Source organism: Octopus bimaculoides, chromosome 3 (genome assembly GCF_046866305.1).
Source record: "Octopus bimaculoides isolate indiv1 chromosome 3, ASM4686630v1, whole genome shotgun sequence".
NCBI lineage: Eukaryota > Metazoa > Mollusca > Cephalopoda > Octopoda > Octopodidae > Octopus > Octopus bimaculoides.
In genome coordinates this window covers 96,454,916-96,474,929 of record NC_142930.1, presented here as the reverse complement: position 1 = coordinate 96,474,929, position 20,014 = coordinate 96,454,916, and the positions used below count along the sequence as shown (strand labels likewise).

Sequence of the window (20,014 nt, the reverse complement as noted above, 5' to 3'; positions counted from 1 at the left end):
TGTGTTAGAAGAGAGGTTGAAAAGATCAATAAAAGGTCATATAATAAAGACTTAATATCAAATTACACTTTCAAATATTCCATAAATATTTCATGAATCAACAAAATCAAGAAGGAAGAATTCTCGCACATACATTCCTCTACCAGTATCAACCTATTTAAGGCAAGGTTTATTCAAAAATTATTTCACAATCTTTGCATAATATCTGAATTAAAAAGAGTCAGTGAATGTGTGTGTGTGAGAGAGAGAGAGAGAAAGAGAGAGAGTGAAAGTGAGTGTGAGAGAGAGAGTGAGAGAATGAAGAATTTTTGAAAGATTAATTTTAATCTTTATATCAAGTATTTATAATCCACCTTACATTGTATCTTTTTCACATTGTATCTTTTTTAAACAGTTTTGCATCATTTTTGCCTGCTTTAGTAGATTTACATTAGTTTATATATATATATATATATGAGTAGTATTTACTTTTGTCTTTAATTTGCCATTTTAGTACTATTCACAAATTTGAAAACATGAGAATATTTTAATAATCATATAATTACTTAAAATATAATGAAAACAGACACTTCAAAATAAGAACTTTTGAGAAGAGTGTAAAATTTCTGTCCTCCATGTTTCTCCATTCACTCCTAGCGAGACCGTTGCCAGTGCCGCTGGACTGGCTCCTGTGCTGGTGGCACGTAAAATACACCATTTTGAGCATGGCTGTTGCCAGTACCGCCTGACTGGCCTTCATGCTGGTGGCACGTAAAAGCACCCACTACACTCTTGGAGTGGTTGGCGTTAGGAAGGACATCCAGCTGTAGAAACTCTGCCAAATCAAATTGGAGCTTGGTGTAGCCATCTGGTTCGCCAGTCCTCAGTCAAATCGTCCAACCCATGCTAGCATGGAAGGTGGACGTTAAACGATGATGAACGATTAGTCCATTCTCTGTTACTCATGCGCTCTGTTACTACATATGCTGCTGTATAAAGGTTAAAAGCATTGAACTATTGCATTCAAAATGAAAGCTTTAGTTTTAAAAATAGCCTAGGATTAAGGCCCATTGTAGGAAAAGCACTGAATGAAAATACTTGAGATATGGAACAGTCAAAACATGAGATTCCTGAACCTGAAACTTTGATATCAACTCATCTTCATGTTTATCAACAACATGAGTCCACAATATAGAAGGATGAAAAGAAAAGGAAGAGAAGAAATGAAAAAGAAGACAATGAAGACAAGCAGAAGTATAAAAGGTGATAAAACTATTGTTGTCACCAAGAACAGCATCAAGGAACAAATTAATTGGAGCAGGGTTGTTATGTGCACTCATTCAACCTGCTTGAGATAGCAGTTGAAATCTCCATATAATATATCCTATCATCTTAAAATGAAAAAGAAGGAAAAGGCATATTTCACTAGAGTCCCAGATACTAGTAAAAGACATGATCATAGGTAGAATGCCTTCGATAACAGGTCTACTTAATTAGAGCTTACTTGGGACAAAACAATAGCAACATAATAAAATCATTTTATGCCATAATACAGAGTCAGTTACAGGTAGTTTAGTTTGCATGCAACTTCCACCTACACATATAGAATGTCGAACTTTTGGGATACAGTGTATTTCAGATCACATTTTCCAAAGTAAGCTGCTCTTTTAAGATGTTATGTAGTGATTTCTGGGGGAATTAGCAGCTTTTTGTAGCTACAACGGTTCCCCTGTCAGTTCATACATGTACATTTACTTAGCTTCTGATACAAAATTTTAAAAAAACAGTGAAATATTAACATCTCACAAAAAAAAAAAATAGCAGAAAAAAATGAAGTTAACAGTCAGGAAAAATGTTTACAAAAAAAGCACTTGGATTTTTGCTATGATTAGCTAGATCACTTATGTCAGTACACCACCAAATCCTAGTTTCTGATAAAGGTTTGAGTGTATTGTGGTAAGGTCTCTTTTGTAATTAATAACAAATTCTTTTTTTTTTTTCTCAATTCAATTCAGTGAAATTCAATTCAATTTCTTGTCATTATATTTACAGCAAAGTTTTCTTTATAATCTTTGCCTGTTTTACTACTTGAAATTCATTACATTAATGTTTACAATTTCAAATATTTTTGACAAGCATGCTTTCATGACTTGGAGTCTGGTAAATATGGTGTCATTCATCAACATCTAATTTTAAATTATAATCCATCCTTAATGCACAGTCTTAATACATTCAACATTTGGCTGATAGAGAAATACAGCGTGGCATGTTAACTTTATTCTGTGTTTCAAAAAGGAGAGGTGAAAAGAAAATATGAAAGACAAAAAAAATGTGTTTAAACGTGTGTTTGTGTTACTATGTGTATGAGTGCATGAGAAAAGAGAAATGAGCAGGGAAAAAGGGAGAAAAAAAAAAAAATTAAAAAAAGAAATAATAACAAAAAAGAAAACTGCTGCAGTATCTGTTGAAACATTTGGGAAAAGAATCATGGAAGTTATCTAGAAGTTATTACTATGCATATCTTATTCTCTGCTGCAAATACAATTGCTAATGTTCACTCAAAGTCAGCCTTGTTTTGATATTTTTAAGAATAACAATTTGATAAGATTTTACAACCAGATCTTATAATATCTTGCTAGTTTCTGTATATGTGAGACATTGATATGTGTTAGATTCTAACCAAATAAAGCGGATTAATGTTTTTGCATTTGTTGCCCACAGATAATAAGGAATTAAAGTAATAGAACTGGATATTTTCAATCTAAACACATGCAGTTTGTCTTTATTTGCACATGTCCACACAAGCATGTGCACATGCACATGTGTGTACACACACACATCAAATGGAGATGCCAACACAATATTTGAGATTAAATTTGTAAACAGTTGTTATAACAATATGATTAAACATATTTATCATCCCTGGGAATGTGTGTGTGTGTGCGCACGCGTGCTCATGTGCACAAGCACATAAATGCAGATGAATGAAATATATGTTATTCAAACCAAAAAACTTCACGAAATATTTCCCTATTTTCATGTTTCTGGTCTTGAAACAAAAATTGGGTAAATCAGCCAGACTCTGAAAACTGATCTGCCCAAAATTCACAATAAGTTTTCTGTGGTGTTTTGTACAACTTTTTTAAAGTTAAGGAGCTTGCATTATACCACAATAATTTAAGGCTATCACATGATAACAAACTAAATTCATTATATAATTTTTTTATATCATAAATTTCACTTTGCAGTTGGAAGATTTATAAGGAACTAATAGCATGTGCATGTAACATTTCTGGGCAGAATTCTTTAGTTTAGACTGCTTTAGTTCAACTAACTGTTGATTATTATTTGTAGAAAGAAAGTATTCCATCAAGGTGAAATTTATCCATCATCTTTTCATTAATGCCATGGAATCAAAAATTACACATCAACTTTTAAAGCAGTTGTGAGGCTTAGAATGCAATTACATTCACAATTTAAAATTATCACATTCCAGCTGCTTTTAGTAACAATAATAGTCACAACTATTCCAATAATCTTTCACTTATTGTCATAAAAGCAATGCTTATTTACAGGCTTGGTCAAATCAATTACCATTGAAGACTGAAGAGTGAATCAATTTGAAAAGATGTTAACTGCATTATTCTGTATCCATGCTTCTTGGGTTGACACAGTTGACAGTACTTGTTGAGACTTGTAATGTCACCTTATTAAAATCTAAATATCTGAGATGAGTTATTAATATGCTTATAATTTTTCAGACAATTGATCTCATCTATAGATATGAAATATTATATATTAGCTTTGATCTCCAATCATCAGTATGTTTTATTCATAGATATGTACACAGTACCAAACTGAATCAAACTAGGAGCCTTTATCTATAAATGAATGATAGGTATTATGTATATATCCAGGAATAAGACATTTGTTGATGGCTTTAGAGCAAACCAATCAAAATATAGGTTAGCTGTAAAAATTGATTTCTTACACAGCCACAAGGCTAAACAAAATTTGCGGTTGATTAAGATTCTTTTATCAGTAACTGATGGATGAAAGGCAAATCTGATTTCAGCAGAATTTGAACTCAAAAAAGAAGGGTTATAATTAAATACTTTAAAGATGAACTTAATATTCCAAAAAAGGATAAATGTTAAAATAAAATGTTTCTGTTTAACAAAGACCAACTAAATTTAAGGAATACATGGAGAGAAAATAATAAATGTTATTGCCATGAATGTGACACGGGTGAATCGAGAGTTTTAACTTGGGATTGAAACTGGATTATCATTTCAATTCACCAAGAGCATATCACTACATCACAGTACTTGTCACAAAACTGGATAATCTATATATGAATATAAAATTAATGAGAACTGCATCTCTAAGTAAATGACCCAAGTTTAAAAAAGCATAAAATCAAGTCTACATTTATTTGAGTGGTGTTATGTGATAATTACTAATCAGCTCAACTCTAGTTAAGGCACACTTTTTGCTTTGAACAATAATTTTTATTTACATAGATATAGATCACCATAATTTGGAGAGAAGGAAAAACTAAATGTTCTCGTTATCCATATCATCATCATCATCGTTTAACGTCCGCCTTCCATGCTAGCATGGGTTGGACAATTTGACTGAGGACTGGTGAACCAGATGGCTACACCAGGCTCCAATCTGATTTGGCAGAGTTTCTACAGCTGGATGCCCTTCCTAACGCCAACCACTCTGAGAGTGTAGTGGGTGCTTTTACGTGCCACTGGCATGAAGGCCAGCCATGTGGTACTGGCAACGGCCATGATTAAAATGGTGTATTTTACGTGCCACCTGCACAAGGGCCAGTCCATCGGTACTGGCAACGAACTTGCTCGAATGTCTTTTTACATGCCACTGGCACAAGTGCCAGGAAGGCGACAAAAAAAACTAACAATTTAAGTAAAACTGTTAACATCCTATTTCCCCAAAATGCTATAAATACAACTAATGAAATATTGATGATTTAAGTCTTACAATACAAAACTTTTTGAAACATTATCAGACTGCTGAATGCTTAATGTTTGTGTGCTCAAACAAACTGAGAAAAAAGATAGGGTATAAGAAGAATCTGATGCAATAAGCAAGTGAGGAAAATGTACTGCTACAAAGATGTGATGCACGTGCCAAGTTATCCAATTAAAAGGATTATGCAAAAGAGGAAAGGCAAGGAAGATATGTAAAGTGGCGGAAGCTGATCTCAAGAGGATGAACTTCATGAAGCAGATGACAAAGGCATGCAACGAATGGTGAGATGTTATACTAGATAAAATCCATCCAGTCCAAGTACAGAAAGCCAATAGGAAAATGATGATGATGATGATGATGATGGGGAGGAGGAGGGGGAGGCGGAGGGGAGGGGGAGGGGGAGGAGAAGGGTGAAGAAGAAGAGGAGGAGGGTGGTGGCAAGAGGAGGTGAGAAGGGGGTAGAGAATGTAAGGGGCAGGTGAGGGGATAGGGGGATGGAGGGGAATAGGGAGGGAGTGACAGGATGAGGGGGAACGGGAGGAGGGGAACAGGAGGAGGGGAGGGGAACAGGAGGAGGGGAGGGGAACGGGAGGAGGGGAGGGGAACAGGAGGAGTGAAAGGATGAGGGGAAGAGCCTGGCAAGAGGAGGAAGGGCAGAGGATGAGGGGAAGGAGACGAGGGAAAGAGGAGGAGAAAAGGAGGATGGTGGCAGTAGTGATGGTGGTGGTGGCTGTGACAACAACAACACTCCTAATGATTATGATGACAAATATTTTGGACAACATCTAAAAGGCCATCAGACTAATTAACAAAGACTGTCCTACCAACTCATTACAACTGCTAATCAACAGAGATACAGTCTCACACCCCATCAATGCTATCACTACTACAAGGGTCTCTCTCTGCCCCTCCTCTGAACTAGCTACTTACATACCACTTTTACTCAAGTCCAACTTAGACACCAGTCTCCCCCTTTCTCATCAACCATAATGCATTGCTTAACTCACCATCTCCACCAATTCCATACTAACCACTTTTCCGATTGTTTCCTCTATGCTAGAACATATACTCTCTGGAATTTTCTTTTTACTCATATTTTTCATGCAGGAGTCCATTTATAGATGTTTAAACTAAACATCAAAGTATCACTCTCACCTGTCTCAGACAGTCTAGAGTTTTCTTAACTCACCATTTCTTAGCAACCTTTGTGGAAAGTTTATTCAATACATTTATTACTCTCATGTTATACAGTGTATGGATTTTTTTTTACTTGAATGTGTTATATCAATAACAGCCAAATATTTACAATAACAGAACTTCCATTTACTTCCTATCTCACATGCTTTTTTTTTTTTTTTCATAATCAGTGGTATTTAAAACCAAATTTCTTTCACAGAAATTATTTGTTGATTAAATAACATTTATAGAATTATCTGTCACAAAATTATCCATTTTAGAACATCCAGTTAAAATCATCATCATCATTAAATGATCAGGTAGGAAATCTCTTGTTCACAGGTAATCACTGAAAAAATTTCCAAAAGTCAATTGGAAACTTCTTTGGATGAGATGGAATGATTTAAACATTACTTAACTAATTTCTGAGCAACATATCCTTGATAAGAATTATGTACTTTTAATGCATAAATACCTACAAGCCAGTGGTAAATTGGCAGGACTGTCAGGGAATCAGACAAAATATCTAGTGGTATTTGTACCAGCTCTTTCCATTTAGAATTCAAGATCTAGCAGAGGCAAATTTATGTTTCATCCTTCTGGAATCAATGAAATTGAATATCAGTCTTGGGTGGTGATTAATGAAATTGTTAGAGTATGAGTATCTTGTCCTACATTCTAACAATTCCAATTGATAAAATTTAGTAACAGTCAGTATACTGAGGTATAGCCTTCTCTTTCTTTAGATGTCATGCCTTTGAGATTTCATTGGGTCAAAAGTGTAAGGGTGAAGAGAGTGTCTGCATCTGCTCACAAATATGCCTGCACTTAAAACAGGAGTGAAAGTATGAAACACGCTGCTACCAAGTCACATTCAAGAGATGTTTAATCAATCTAAATCATAAAATTCAGAACAAACTGGCCAGACTATCAATTAATCTGTAAAACAACACAATAATATAGTAATGTACAATACTGATGTTATAATAAGAATAACATTTAATGAATTTCTATAACATACAGAGAGCATTCTTTTAAATATCTTACTTGATGGTGAACAATAAATGTTAAGCATTTAAACAGTAAAAAGAAAACTGTTATAAAAAGAGACTTAAAGAAAGGTTAAGTCTATACTTTATTGCTTTTCATATATACCAAATAATTATACCCTTAATGATATTCTCTATCGTAGCAAAAATATTTTTTAAAATCAGATAGAAGACAAAAATTTGCCTTCTTTTAAATTCTACAAAAAGAAAAAGAGAAACCAATTTAAAGTACATTGCATTCTGAGGTTTCTATGACTTAACCATAAACATCATTGATCTCTTGATAAACGCTAAGTGACTAGAAAAACTGAAACACACATCAAGTGGATCACTGTATCATTTCTCTTAAGCTAAAAAGATCAGTCAGAAAGAACAGGAAACTATGTGGGGGGAACCTATAAAATAAAATGTATCTGGTTAAATAGATCAAGATGTGAATTACTTACAAATTACTGAGTCAAAGCTAATCTTAAGAGAATATTATGTAGAGGAGAAATATTTAAATTCAATGAATATGATACCGCAGTGCAGCCATCTGAGTAAATGCAGAATGAAGTACATTATGGATAATCTTACAAACAAAACCAAAATGCATTAGCAGAATTAAATAGATAGATGATTTATATTGGAATTATGAAAGTCAAAGAATGATAAATATTGAGGTATACTATCCTAAAGAAGAACCACCAGAATTTATATGTATATTATTAATATCTTCATTAAAAAAGTAACAGTGGTTTCTTCTTTTACTTATAATAATAATAATAATAATAATAATAATAATAATAATAATGTGCCCTGATGCAGTACCAACCAGTGGCTCTCATGGCTTCTGATCTTAACTAATTGTTATTATGTACATGTTTTGTCTTGGTGTAAAAGATGGACTATAATAAATATTCTGCTCCATTCCATAGATTTGCTTGTCAGTTGCTTGACCTTAATCAATTGAGCCCTTAATGGCTAATGATATGTGCATCTCTGATCATGAGCAGAAATAGTGGAGGAGCAACATAGCTATGTGTTGAGAGAACATTTTTGGTGTTAGAATAACTCAGCAAAGTATCAGGACCTAGACATTGAATTACAGAGACTATGGAAAGTGTGGGTAAAATGTATCCCAGTAGTTATAAGTGTATTGGGAACTAACCCTAAAGATTTCAACAGATGGATAAAAAAAATTGGCATAAAACCTAATTTAGTACAGCTCCTGAAAACAGTGTTATTAGGGACAGCTAGGATACTTAGGAGGCTCTTGGCATCCAAGGCTACTTGTTGTAGCCTGATGTTAGGAATTTTACTTTTCCAACAGTCTAATCTGTAGTGTGTATATGAAAATAATAATAATAATAATGGTTTCAAATTTTGCCACAAGGGCAGCCATTTTGGAGAAGGGGGTGAGTCAATTACATCTACCCCAGTGTTCAACTGGTACTTATTTTATTTGCAGTCCCAAATAATGAAAAAATCAATGTGCAAGGTATAGAAAAAATAGCAAAGTACCAGGGCTTAGCCATTGAATTACAGAGACTATGGAAAGTGCAGGTAAAATGTATCCCAGTAGGTGCACTGGGAACTATCCCTAAATATTTGAACAGATGGGTAGAGGAAATAGGCATAAAACCCAGTTTAGTACAGCTCCAGAAAACAATGTTATTAAGGACAGCTAGGATATTTAGGAGGGTTCTTGGCATCTAAGATTACTTGTTGTAGCCCAATGTTAGGATTTTTCTTTTCTCACAGTCTAATCTGTTGTGTGTATATGAAAATAGTAATGATAATTTTTTCATGTTATTTGCTACTGGACCACTGTGAATCTCATGATTAGCCATCTTTTGAAAGTGACTTGGTAGCAGCATGTTTCATACTTTCACTCCTGTTTTAAGTGCATGTATATTTGTGAGCAGACGCAACTTTTGACCCAATGAAATTTCAAAGGCACAACATCTAAAAGAGAAGGCTATACCTCAGTATATTGACTGCTACTAAATTTTATCAATTGGAATTGTTAGAATGTAGGACAAGATACTCATACTCTAACAATGTCATTAATCACTACCCAAGACTGGTACTCAATTTTATTGACTCCAGAAGGATGAAACATAAATTTGCCTCTTTTAGATCTTGAATTCTAAATGGAAAGAGCTGGTACAAATACCACTAGATATTCTGTCTGATTCCCTGACAGTTTTGCCAATCTACCACTGGCTTGTAGGTATTTATGCATTAAAAGTGCATAAATCTTACCAAGAACATGTTGCTCAGAAATTAGTTAAGTAATGTTTATGTCATTCCATCTCATCCAAAGGAGTTTCCAATTGACTTTTAGAAATTTTTTCAGTGATTACCTGTGAGAAAGTCTTGTCTTTGATTTGAGCTTCTCCTCCCTGTCTGTGTCTGACATTAATTATTCTACTCCAGACTCTATCCTCAGAGCTGCAACCAGTTCTGAAAAAAGTAGTTTCTTGGACCTACTGTTGTTGTTGCTATCTCTGCTGTTGTTTACAGCTTCCTTCCTTTCTTTTCTATTCAGTTTCTCCAGGTAGAAAGCCATTGACTGGCTTTTAATGTCATACGTTTATCAACAAGGATTTTGTTTCAGTATCTGCAATCTCATTGCTTTACTTTCTATAACCACAATGAGGTACAACTTTTAAGGTATGTGTTCTTTGAGGATCATCATAAATCTTCTCAATGAAAGTTGACCTAGGGCTAAACAACAACAACAACAAACTGACATTGCTCAATACATTTCCAATGCTAGTCAAAAACTAAAGAAATGTGTTCTTATTTTTATATCAGATTATTAAAATAAATTATAATGATTTCTCGCATTAGTACAGCTAAATCAACTACATACCAAATTCTTTTACTTTTTTTTATCAATGCTGGAAGGTTTGAAGTCACAATAAAGAAGAACAAAATGAAATATTCAAAGATATCTAATGTGGTGCTCTTCTGTTTCTGACATTCTATTGCCTTAAATAATGAGAATCAAGTATAAACACACATGTACATATATGTATGATTTTTGCATTATGATATTTATTTTTAGCGTTTTATGTTTTCTTATCTCTTTTTTTTTTTGTTACTGGAAGCTTGTATTTTACTTCACCAAGGTCTATCCCTTCAATATGTGTCCAATTATAGAATGGCATATACAGAAATAATGTATGTGTATACATGCATGCACACATGCATGCATTGCATTTAGATTATTTTCTAATTTTGCTTGCTATTGATTATTCAAAAGGATGTAATATTTGATAGAATGTCATCAATGGGGAAAAAGTTTAATGTATTATTCATGTACTGTTTCTGTGTTCAGAAGGTGCTAAATATTAGAATATTAATAATCTACAGTTGTTCATATTTTGGTGCTGTCTCAAAAGTCCGAATACAATAGTATGCTTTGTGTACTTTTTTACTGTCATGCTAAGATAGCTTGGAAGTAGAAGGTTGTCAATGAACAAACAGAGTGAGTGAATGACAGGAGGAAAAAAATGAATTTGAGTTAAAAGATTAACTGTTTCTTTGTCACACTTTACCAGAGATACAAACATAAAACTGAATAAGTGAACTGAAATGAAAGTAAGATTTGTAAAAAAAAAAAGAGTGCTTGGTATTTTCAATGACAGAAAATACATCTGTAGAGTAATTCATATATAGTGACAAACATGACCACACATGCGCATGCGCACACACACACACACACACACACACACTTCCTTCTGAAAAACATTCCTTTACAAAACTATTGTCATTTTGAATAACATGGATAAACTAATATATGATACTTGGGCATGGTAAAAAAAACTTTTCTTATTAATACCTATTATCTTATTTTTAATAACTATTCGTAACCCAAGTCATAGTATCCAAATCATTGTTACTGCTATTATTCTCCATATCCAATTCAATCCTTATTAAATAGCTCTATAATTAAAGACAATGCAAATGTGATGATGCCATCTTTTTTGAAAGCATATGCCTAAAACTATTTTTTAATCTGTTCTTGTTTTCTCTAGGACTGTGAGGTGTGACCTGCAAGAGGTTTGGCTGCCATTTCTAGCAAGTCAAACAACCAAGTAGATAAATATTCTTTCATTGGTGTGTATTGTTGTCATACTTCCACTATTTCTGTTATCAAAATCAACAATACACTTTTCACAAATTTTGTAAAATTCCATAAAATGTTGAGAACATCTACAATCATTTTGTTTTACTAGTTAAATAATTTTCTTAGATTCATGTGAAACACCTTATTGCAAATATTCCTTGATCTACCCCTGCTTTGAATATCCTTAAGTATCAGCTCATAATAAATACTTCAGCCATGTTCTTTTCATCTGCTTTTATCTCATGCATATATTATCTATCTTCTTCCTTAAAAGCAACATTCCATGCTTGTATTTTCCCTCAGCTTCCTCAACATCCAGTTTTACATTTACAATTTCCGTAGATAGCATTTATCTGCTTCCACTTCAAAATTTTGATGGATCTTTTACCTTTTGATTATTCATTTTTAGCACACCTTATTCTATATTCTCATAGCATCTATTTAAATCTTCAAATATCTCCGCAATGTGAACTATATCTGTATAAACAAGATTGAAGAAGTATTCATAGTGATATTCATGTGTTAACATCACAGTAAGCACCTTTAAGAACTAGTAACGAAAGGAGAACACAAAATAAATGTAATTCTATGCAACTATCTTAAGAATAAATTCACTCCCTGACTTCTAACACTTTTATTCATGGAATTTACTCATGGAATTTAGCATAATCTACTTTAAATTTCCTTTATTCTACACCAACCTACAGTTCAATCGATTCTACTAAAAGCCTTTTCTTGGCTAGAAGGGATGAGTTATATTCAATCCTTCTGCATTAAATATTTCTTCAGAAGTTGTTTCAATAGAATATTCAACAGAATAACATATATTGTAAATTGCTCAGATTATGTACACTATTTACATTAATTTTAAAGTAAATTTATTTCCTTACACATTAGCTCTTTTCCATAGCTTTATCATTTATAAAAGTTATAATAGTATTGATGTGCCAGTAATCAGCTAGAGCACTTCAACATATTATCTTACTCATTAGATACATGAAGAATTTTAATCTCATCCACCCAAAAAATGTCTATGCACTTTAATACCCAACTTGCCTGTAGCTTTCCTAATTTCATTTCTTCTTAACCTGTGAGGCCAGGTTTTCTGTTGTCTATACAGAGAATAAGAACTCTTCATCCTGCCCCTTAATTTTATCCTCTTTCTGCATGTACTTCTCTTTCAAGCGAACATGATTTATTCACCCAAAATATTTTACAATTATAATTAATCTTTTTCTGACCATGCTTCTAAAAGAACAAATTAACTATGTTTTACAATTAATCTTGAAATATAATCAAGAACCCAGATGAAATTAGTTATATAACTTACTTTTCCATTAAGCTCCTATTTAGAATATAACAAGCAAAGTCTTTAAAATTATGATGATAGGTTTTAATTTAAAAAGAACATTCTAAAACTGGTAGTTTTATACCACAGAACCAAGAGCAGTATCATGCAAATTGGTTTCAAAAGGGTTAGAGTATTCTCATTAATATTCAAACATTTTCAATTATTTTTTAAAATATACTTTGTTGGATTAATTTCTAATACCTAAGGAGATGTTCAAGTCCTTGGCTATTAGAAATTAATAATATAAACAAACATAATCTATGTTATTAGTTTATATGGACAAGTCACTATGTAAAAAGCAACTGTCTCTTAAGCATGTGTAAAATATTTGTATAGTTTCTTAAAGTACACTTCTGTTATTTTTTTTTTAACAAAATAACAAACTTGATTGAATTTTAGCAAATTTGGACAGTTCAATTTTTATAAATTCAGGCAGTTTCTTTCTTTTCTTTTTCTCTTTTAATTACCTATTAACTGAAACTAATCAAGTAAAAATTCCACTGAGGAAATAGAACTATTAATTAATTCTGTCACGAAATAATGGATGTTTTAAAAGAATCCTTGCAGTTTTTCCCACTTAGAGCTCACAAAATAAAATTGCTCCTTTAAAGATAACAAACTGAGCTACCTCTTTCTCTCTATTTTTTACAAATATATGTACAAAAATGAACCAATGAAAAAAACATAAAAATCTAAAGAACAATGCTATTAAATATCATTTCATAATAAGAGTGCATTAATTTAGGCATTTGTAATATGGACCTAAATTAAACTTGACTCCACAATACTAAAAAGTTTCAGAAGAGCAATCTCTGTGAATAGCACAATATCGAACAAAGTTTCAACTATTGACAATTTCTGAATGCAAAATTTATATAGTATTATATGTTCATATAGAATTTCAAAAAATTTTCTGGAACAAAATAAAATATTTTTAACATGATATGCTGTCATATCAATTATGACAATATAAAGAAAATAGTTTAAAATTTAGTAGTATAATTAAAAAAATAGAAAATTACAATTATTAAAAAAATTTTAATGAATATAACAGCAGTTTTTCAGAGCTTAATACAAAGATGCTTTTCTATTTTTTAAACATGATGGTTGCTAGTCTTTTAAATGAAATGTCTTATAATGAAAATATTTACAGTAGTAAACTGTGAAAGATAAAAAATATTAAAAAAATTAAAAGTGCAAAATTAAATGCATATTAATCTATTCCTAACAGTCTACTTACAAACAAAAATACTAATTCTGAGTAATTTTTTTTTCAATGGCATTCAGACAACTTAGTTAAAAAGGCAGCAGACTACATAACCAAAATTTAAATGCATCAGAAGCGCATTGCTAAATCCAACTTCATTTATCTTTAATAGAACATACTCCACTTTCCCAAATAATCATTTCTAAAAATATTATTTTGTTATTGATTTTAATTACAAGGTTTTAGAGCTCATATCAGGGAACTTTTTTAATACACTTAACCAAATGAAGTAATAATTTTCATTAAAGAACACAACCATTTATATACAGGCACAAGCATGGGTGTGTGATAAGAAGCTTCCTAACGAACGACATGGTTCTAGGTTCAGTTCCACTGTGTGGCACCTCTGGCAAATGTCTACTATAGCCTCAGGCTGACCAAAGCCTTGTGAGTGGAATTGGTAGACAGAAACTAAAAGAAGCCCGTCATATATACGTGTGTGTGTGTGCATACGTGCGTGCATGCATTTGTCACCCACCACCATTTGACAATCAGTGCTGGCATGTTTACATCTCTGTAACTTAGCAGTTCAATAAAAGTGAATGATAGAATAAGTACTGGGCTTAGAAGAAAAGAAAAAATAAGTACTGACGTCAATTCATTTGACTAAAAATTCTTCAAGGCAATGCTCCAGCATGGCCACAGTTTAACGACTGAAACATGTAAAAGATAAAAGATGTTTCAAATAGTCATGAGAGAGTAAACTCAAATATTGAGGATGAAATTTATTCCTCTTCTTCAAACTGAAACCACTAATATCTGTAAATAAATCCACGTTTCAAGTTTATCAAAGTCTATGTAAATTACTAAGAATCACACTATTATTATCATCATAGTGTTTAGTGTTACCAGATATTGTATCAACTCATAACACAGAACAAAGCTTAAATAGTGATAGGGTGAATTTTGCTGGCTTTGAATAGTTATACAAACTGAACATCTTTACAACCTAAAATTTGATTGGCAGATCAAATTATCAGAAGATCAACTACATATTCTTTATACAATAACTTATATGGAATAGTTTTAAGCTGTTAGTGTTTTTAATCACTGCTTTGATTGACTGATGGAGTGGGGATGGGCAGATGGAGAGAATAGATCATTAGGTGTACAGACAGATTAATAGAGAGATAGATAGGTAGATACATGTTATTGGGGACAAAGAAGATGAAGAAATTACTTAATACTAGAAGGAGAATGGAATACAATTTTTGTATATTTGTAAAATTTCAGCTTCCACTCAATTACATAGACATGTGTGTGTAACAGAATTAATTTTGATTAAATAATTTCAGAACCAATTCTCTAAATTTGTGTTTTCTAAGTATACTCTGTGATCTTTGCAACTATGGAGACTAGTACAAGGAAACCTCAACTATAATACACGAGTTTCACTTCACAACTTCAGCTTTCAATGTTTCAGGAAGCACTCAGAGTTCTAATATAATTTCAATTGATAAAAATTATTGTTATTCACTCTATGAGGATTATAACATACCTATCTGCCATACATACCATGATTTGTTGAAGTGTTCCTATAATAATTGATCAATGTATAACCAATCATTCGTTGGTTAATCTCATTTTGCTAGCCAAGTTTCTGCATACAGTGCTGCTGAGGCGATCACCTGGATTTTACTTATCCCTTCAACAACAACAACAACTACCACCACCACCATCATCATCATCATCATTATTATTATTGCCATTATTATTACGTAGGGCAAATGGCCTAGTGGTCAGGATGTTGCACTCACAATCACAAGATTGTGGTTTCACTTCTTAGACCAGATGCTGTGTTGCATCCCTAAGCAAAATACGTCATCTCACATTGTTTTGTAATCACTTCCACACCTGCTGTGTCTGTTCAGACAATGTTGATTTGATGGAGGGAGTGAGCTAATGTGCAGCACATACATTTGAGCCATGTAAACAAATCATTTGTGTAGGTTATTCCAGCAAAAGAGCTGAACACTCATACATCATCTTCAATGGGAGAGTCCATCATTATTACCTACAAGATCAATTTTCTGGAGTTAATTTCATTTATACTAATGATATGCTGCATGATTGTGTGAAATTTTATTGCAGATAATTTCTTCTTATTTCAGAAAAAATCCTCAGCCTCAAAGAATGGTCAAGAGTTGAAAGAGGCGGAAGGAATTCAGAGTAGTGTTAATTCTGTAGACAGCAAAAAGGCTTCTCTCTCCAGGCAAAAAAACAAACTGTGTGAAGGATGAAGTAAGATGCAGCAGGGTGTTGAAAATTATATACTTAATGTAGATCTGAAGAGGTAAGATAAAAATGAGGTGCATATCATTTGATGACAGGAATAGCAAGGTACAACAAGTAAGCTGAGAAAGTGATTTGGCATGAACAGAATCAGCTTATGTGTGAAGAAAAGACAGATCTATTAGTATTGACATATAATGCAACTGGTCAACACCTACTGGGTGAAAAGGTGATGGATGCTAATAATGGCATCAAGAGCAGAGCCAGGCAGGTGAAATGGTGTAATTATAGCTGAGTCTCACAATTACATGACAAATAATCAAGAGGTGTGATATGCCATAGTCTATGCCACCATGGGAAAAACAATCAGCAAAATAAAGATGATGATGAAATTCTATCTACTTTATTTCCATTATTTTTCCTATACTGGTGTGTGTGTGTGTGTGTGTGTGTGTGTGTGTGTGTGTGTGTGTGTGTGTGTGTGTGTGCGTGTGCATGCATGTGCATACGTGCATGTGTGTGCATGCATGTGTGCACACATACACACATAAGCAAGTGCAGTTATGTGGTTAAGAAGTTCATTTCGCAACCAAGTGGCTTCAGGTTCATTCCCACTGTATGGTACCTTAGGTGAGTCAAGTGTCAGCTTCTATATACATATATACATATATAAATACATATATGCAATCGTCAGATTAACAATTATTCCAACACATCTTCAGGTTCTGTTTCAAAATATTATATATCTAATTTTACATCCCTTTAAAAATTAGCAATACAATTAAGCATTAAAGATTAAAAATTAAGAATTAAAAATTAAGAATGAAAATTATACTTTGTAATATTAAGAATCAAACTTTATAAATTATACATTATATATATGAATTAGTATATATATAAATCATGTAAAATCAAGTATATGTCAAATACAGAATGTGAGATATAAGATTAAACATCAGAATAAAAATGTGAGAATAAACATCAGAATAAAAATGAGAGAATCTAGTTGACAAAAACTGAAAGAAGCCTGTCATATATATGTTTATGTGCCTGAGATTTTGTTTACATTTGTGCTGTTTGAAAGTCACTAGCTGCAAATGGTATAGTCACTTCTCTCAACAAATCATCTGCTCACTTCACACCTTCAAAGATGTGAAATATTAGAGCTCTTATTTGAAAAGTGTTAGCTACAGACAGGACATTCAACTGTAAAACAATGCCCTCCAAATTATATTCCTTTAACCCACGCTAACACTAAAATAAATTAGTGTGTGTATGTGGGAATTGAATTTTACCCAAAATTCTATCAGCTCTAACATCTATGACAATATGTATTTTATGTAAAGGTGCAGTTTTATAATTACCAAATAACACCAAGGTGACTTCTAACTATGGTTGTCATAAGAGTGTATGAAGTTAGATAAGTGTAGCAAACAGTTACCAATAAAAAGAACAAAGATGGTCATAGAGGAGTCAGAATAGGGAGGGTAGAGAATCAAGAAGGTACTTCTGAGTGAAACAAGTATGGCACAGTTATCAGAGAAGATCTTTACACACGTAAAGTTATTTATAAGTATGATAGCTGTATGGTAGACTTCATAAAATTCTGATTTAACACCACTACTCAGTCCTTGGTTACCTTTAGCAGAATTCACTCTGCTGCAAGTATTCAGACCAAGTCACCAGTTCGAGGATGCTTTCCTCCTTTCATCCCACCAGTCACAGTAGTTCCGAAATCCAGTCACTGGTGCTGGATTTCCCTTCATAATTAAATAGTAAAAAAAAAAAATTAGGAAGAGTGCTTCACTAGGAATTTGTGTTTATCACCAGCTTGGTGGTTTTACTTTAATGTGTGACGATGATTAAAAAGCATTTGTATGTATGCAAAAAGATCAAATGAGGAACCAGCATTTTAAAGGTTACATTGTCTATGTTATGTCCAGAATACTGAGAATAAAGACATTAGGTTAATACTTATTTGAATGAGGATCTCCTTTCTTGCAAAAGGTGGTGAGGGAGGTGATGGTTATATGCCAAGGTTTCTAAGTATTTACCCATTCAGAAGTGAAGATTGTAAAGCTTCATTAATACAAAAAATTAATTCTAGAAAACATTGTTTAAAAGAAACAGCTGAAATGTCATCTGTAATAGATTTATAATGAGAGATAGTTCAATAAAATTAAACATCTGTGCATGTTCTTACTACCAAAAAGTAAGATTCATGTATTTCCAATTAAATATATTGATAGGAATCTTTTGCAGCACTAAACTAAGCATGATATGTTGCTTTCAACACTTGACTTTTGTTTAGCTGAGTTTGTCAAAAGGTTATCAATTTTGCTATGAACCAATATTTTTCAAGCCAGTTTTATTATATTGTTTTGTTTACATTATTACTTTGATGTATCTTTAATTTGTTACAAATCAATCAATCATTAGTTTATCTATCCCCGAATGAGTGTGACTGACTTCTTATATTTTGGGTCATCCATCAATGATGACTGCTCTTACTGATGTTAGCAGAGAGTGAAATATGGTTTGTGATGTTCATGCCTTTTCAAAAAACATCAGTGACATAAGTGACATGAAACAACCCTAACCAGGCACAAAAATCAGTTATGCAATCAGTATATCAACAAGTTCTAGAAGACTTCAAAATGCCCCACAACCATAATGATCTTTACAATATAATACTAAAGCAGCGAGCTGGTAGAATCGTTAGCATGCTGGGCGAAGTGCTTAACGGTATTTCGTCTGCCGCTACGTTCTGAGTTCAAATTCCGCCGAGGTTAACTTTGCCTTTCATCCTTTCGGGGTCGATTAAATAAGTACCAGTTACGCACTGGGATCGATTTAATCGACTTAGTCCCTTTGTCTGTCCTTGTTTGTCCCTTCTATGTTTAGCCCCTTGTGGGCAATAAAGAATTAAATATAATACTATTTCTTGCATCCAATACTTAATATATTGTAGTAAATGTTTAAGCACAAACTGCAATTATATTTGCAAATATACTATCAACTGTTTAGTAGTCAACAGAGTATAATTGGCTTTTTTATCAACCATAAAGAATAAGAGACAAATTTGTTATTTAACCTCAGGAACCCCCCCCCCCCAGATTCAAGAGACTTAGAATCAAACATACACCAGGCATGGACATGACTGCCTCATTTGTTTTTTTCTTTTTTAGACAATGAATCTAGGACCACATTATCCAATGTGTCCTTCCTTTTTTTTTTTTTACTTCAGACAAGCAGTATAGTGTGGTATGAAGATTTTGATAGCTATTTCTGGCAAGACAAGTCACCATATATATTGCCTCATTAGAACAGGAACTCAAATCTTTAAAGTACCAGAATGAAATATAAAATAAGCTCTCCATTGTCTAGGCAATTTCCACATCCTTAGAAACAACAGTAATTCTGATGCTTTAAGTGATATTAAACCTGGAGAGAAATGGGAAATTATGACATCAATATTTTTCCCACAAATATTGATTATGTTAATGTGATATGAAACATGACTCTTAAATTTCATTGACAAATAAAATTCTTCATTGTTGTTTATTAGGTAGAAATTGTCAGCCTTGATTAAAATTTATTGCATAGGTGTAGCCAATTAAAGATTTAACAGCAAGCTAGAAATGCAATCTAGATATAATTTTAAAAAAGAAAAGAGAGAAAAAAATAGTATAAAAATAAAACAATGTTTTATTAAACTGCATTGTTTCAGCTTTCTAAAATATGTTAAAATTTCACAGAACCTAAAACTCAACTTTGAATACAAATTACAACCAGCTAGATTATTTGTGGTTATATATTTGTTTTATCTAACAATTCTT

General features: G+C 32.7%; 1 protein-coding gene and 1 long non-coding RNA gene across 5 annotated transcripts in view; one reads left to right on the top strand and one right to left on the bottom strand.

The window, feature by feature from the left end:
* The window catches only part of LOC106875473 (tubby-related protein 4), a 680,107-nt gene that overhangs the window by 554,300 nt on the left and 105,793 nt on the right, over window positions 1-20,014 (bottom strand). The window lies entirely within an intron of this gene.
* LOC128247296 (uncharacterized) lies at window positions 9,774-16,554 on the top strand. Its single transcript, XR_008263668.2, has 3 exons — window positions 9,774-11,011; window positions 11,234-11,315; window positions 16,055-16,554. It is a non-coding gene; the product is annotated as an uncharacterized LOC128247296 (long non-coding RNA).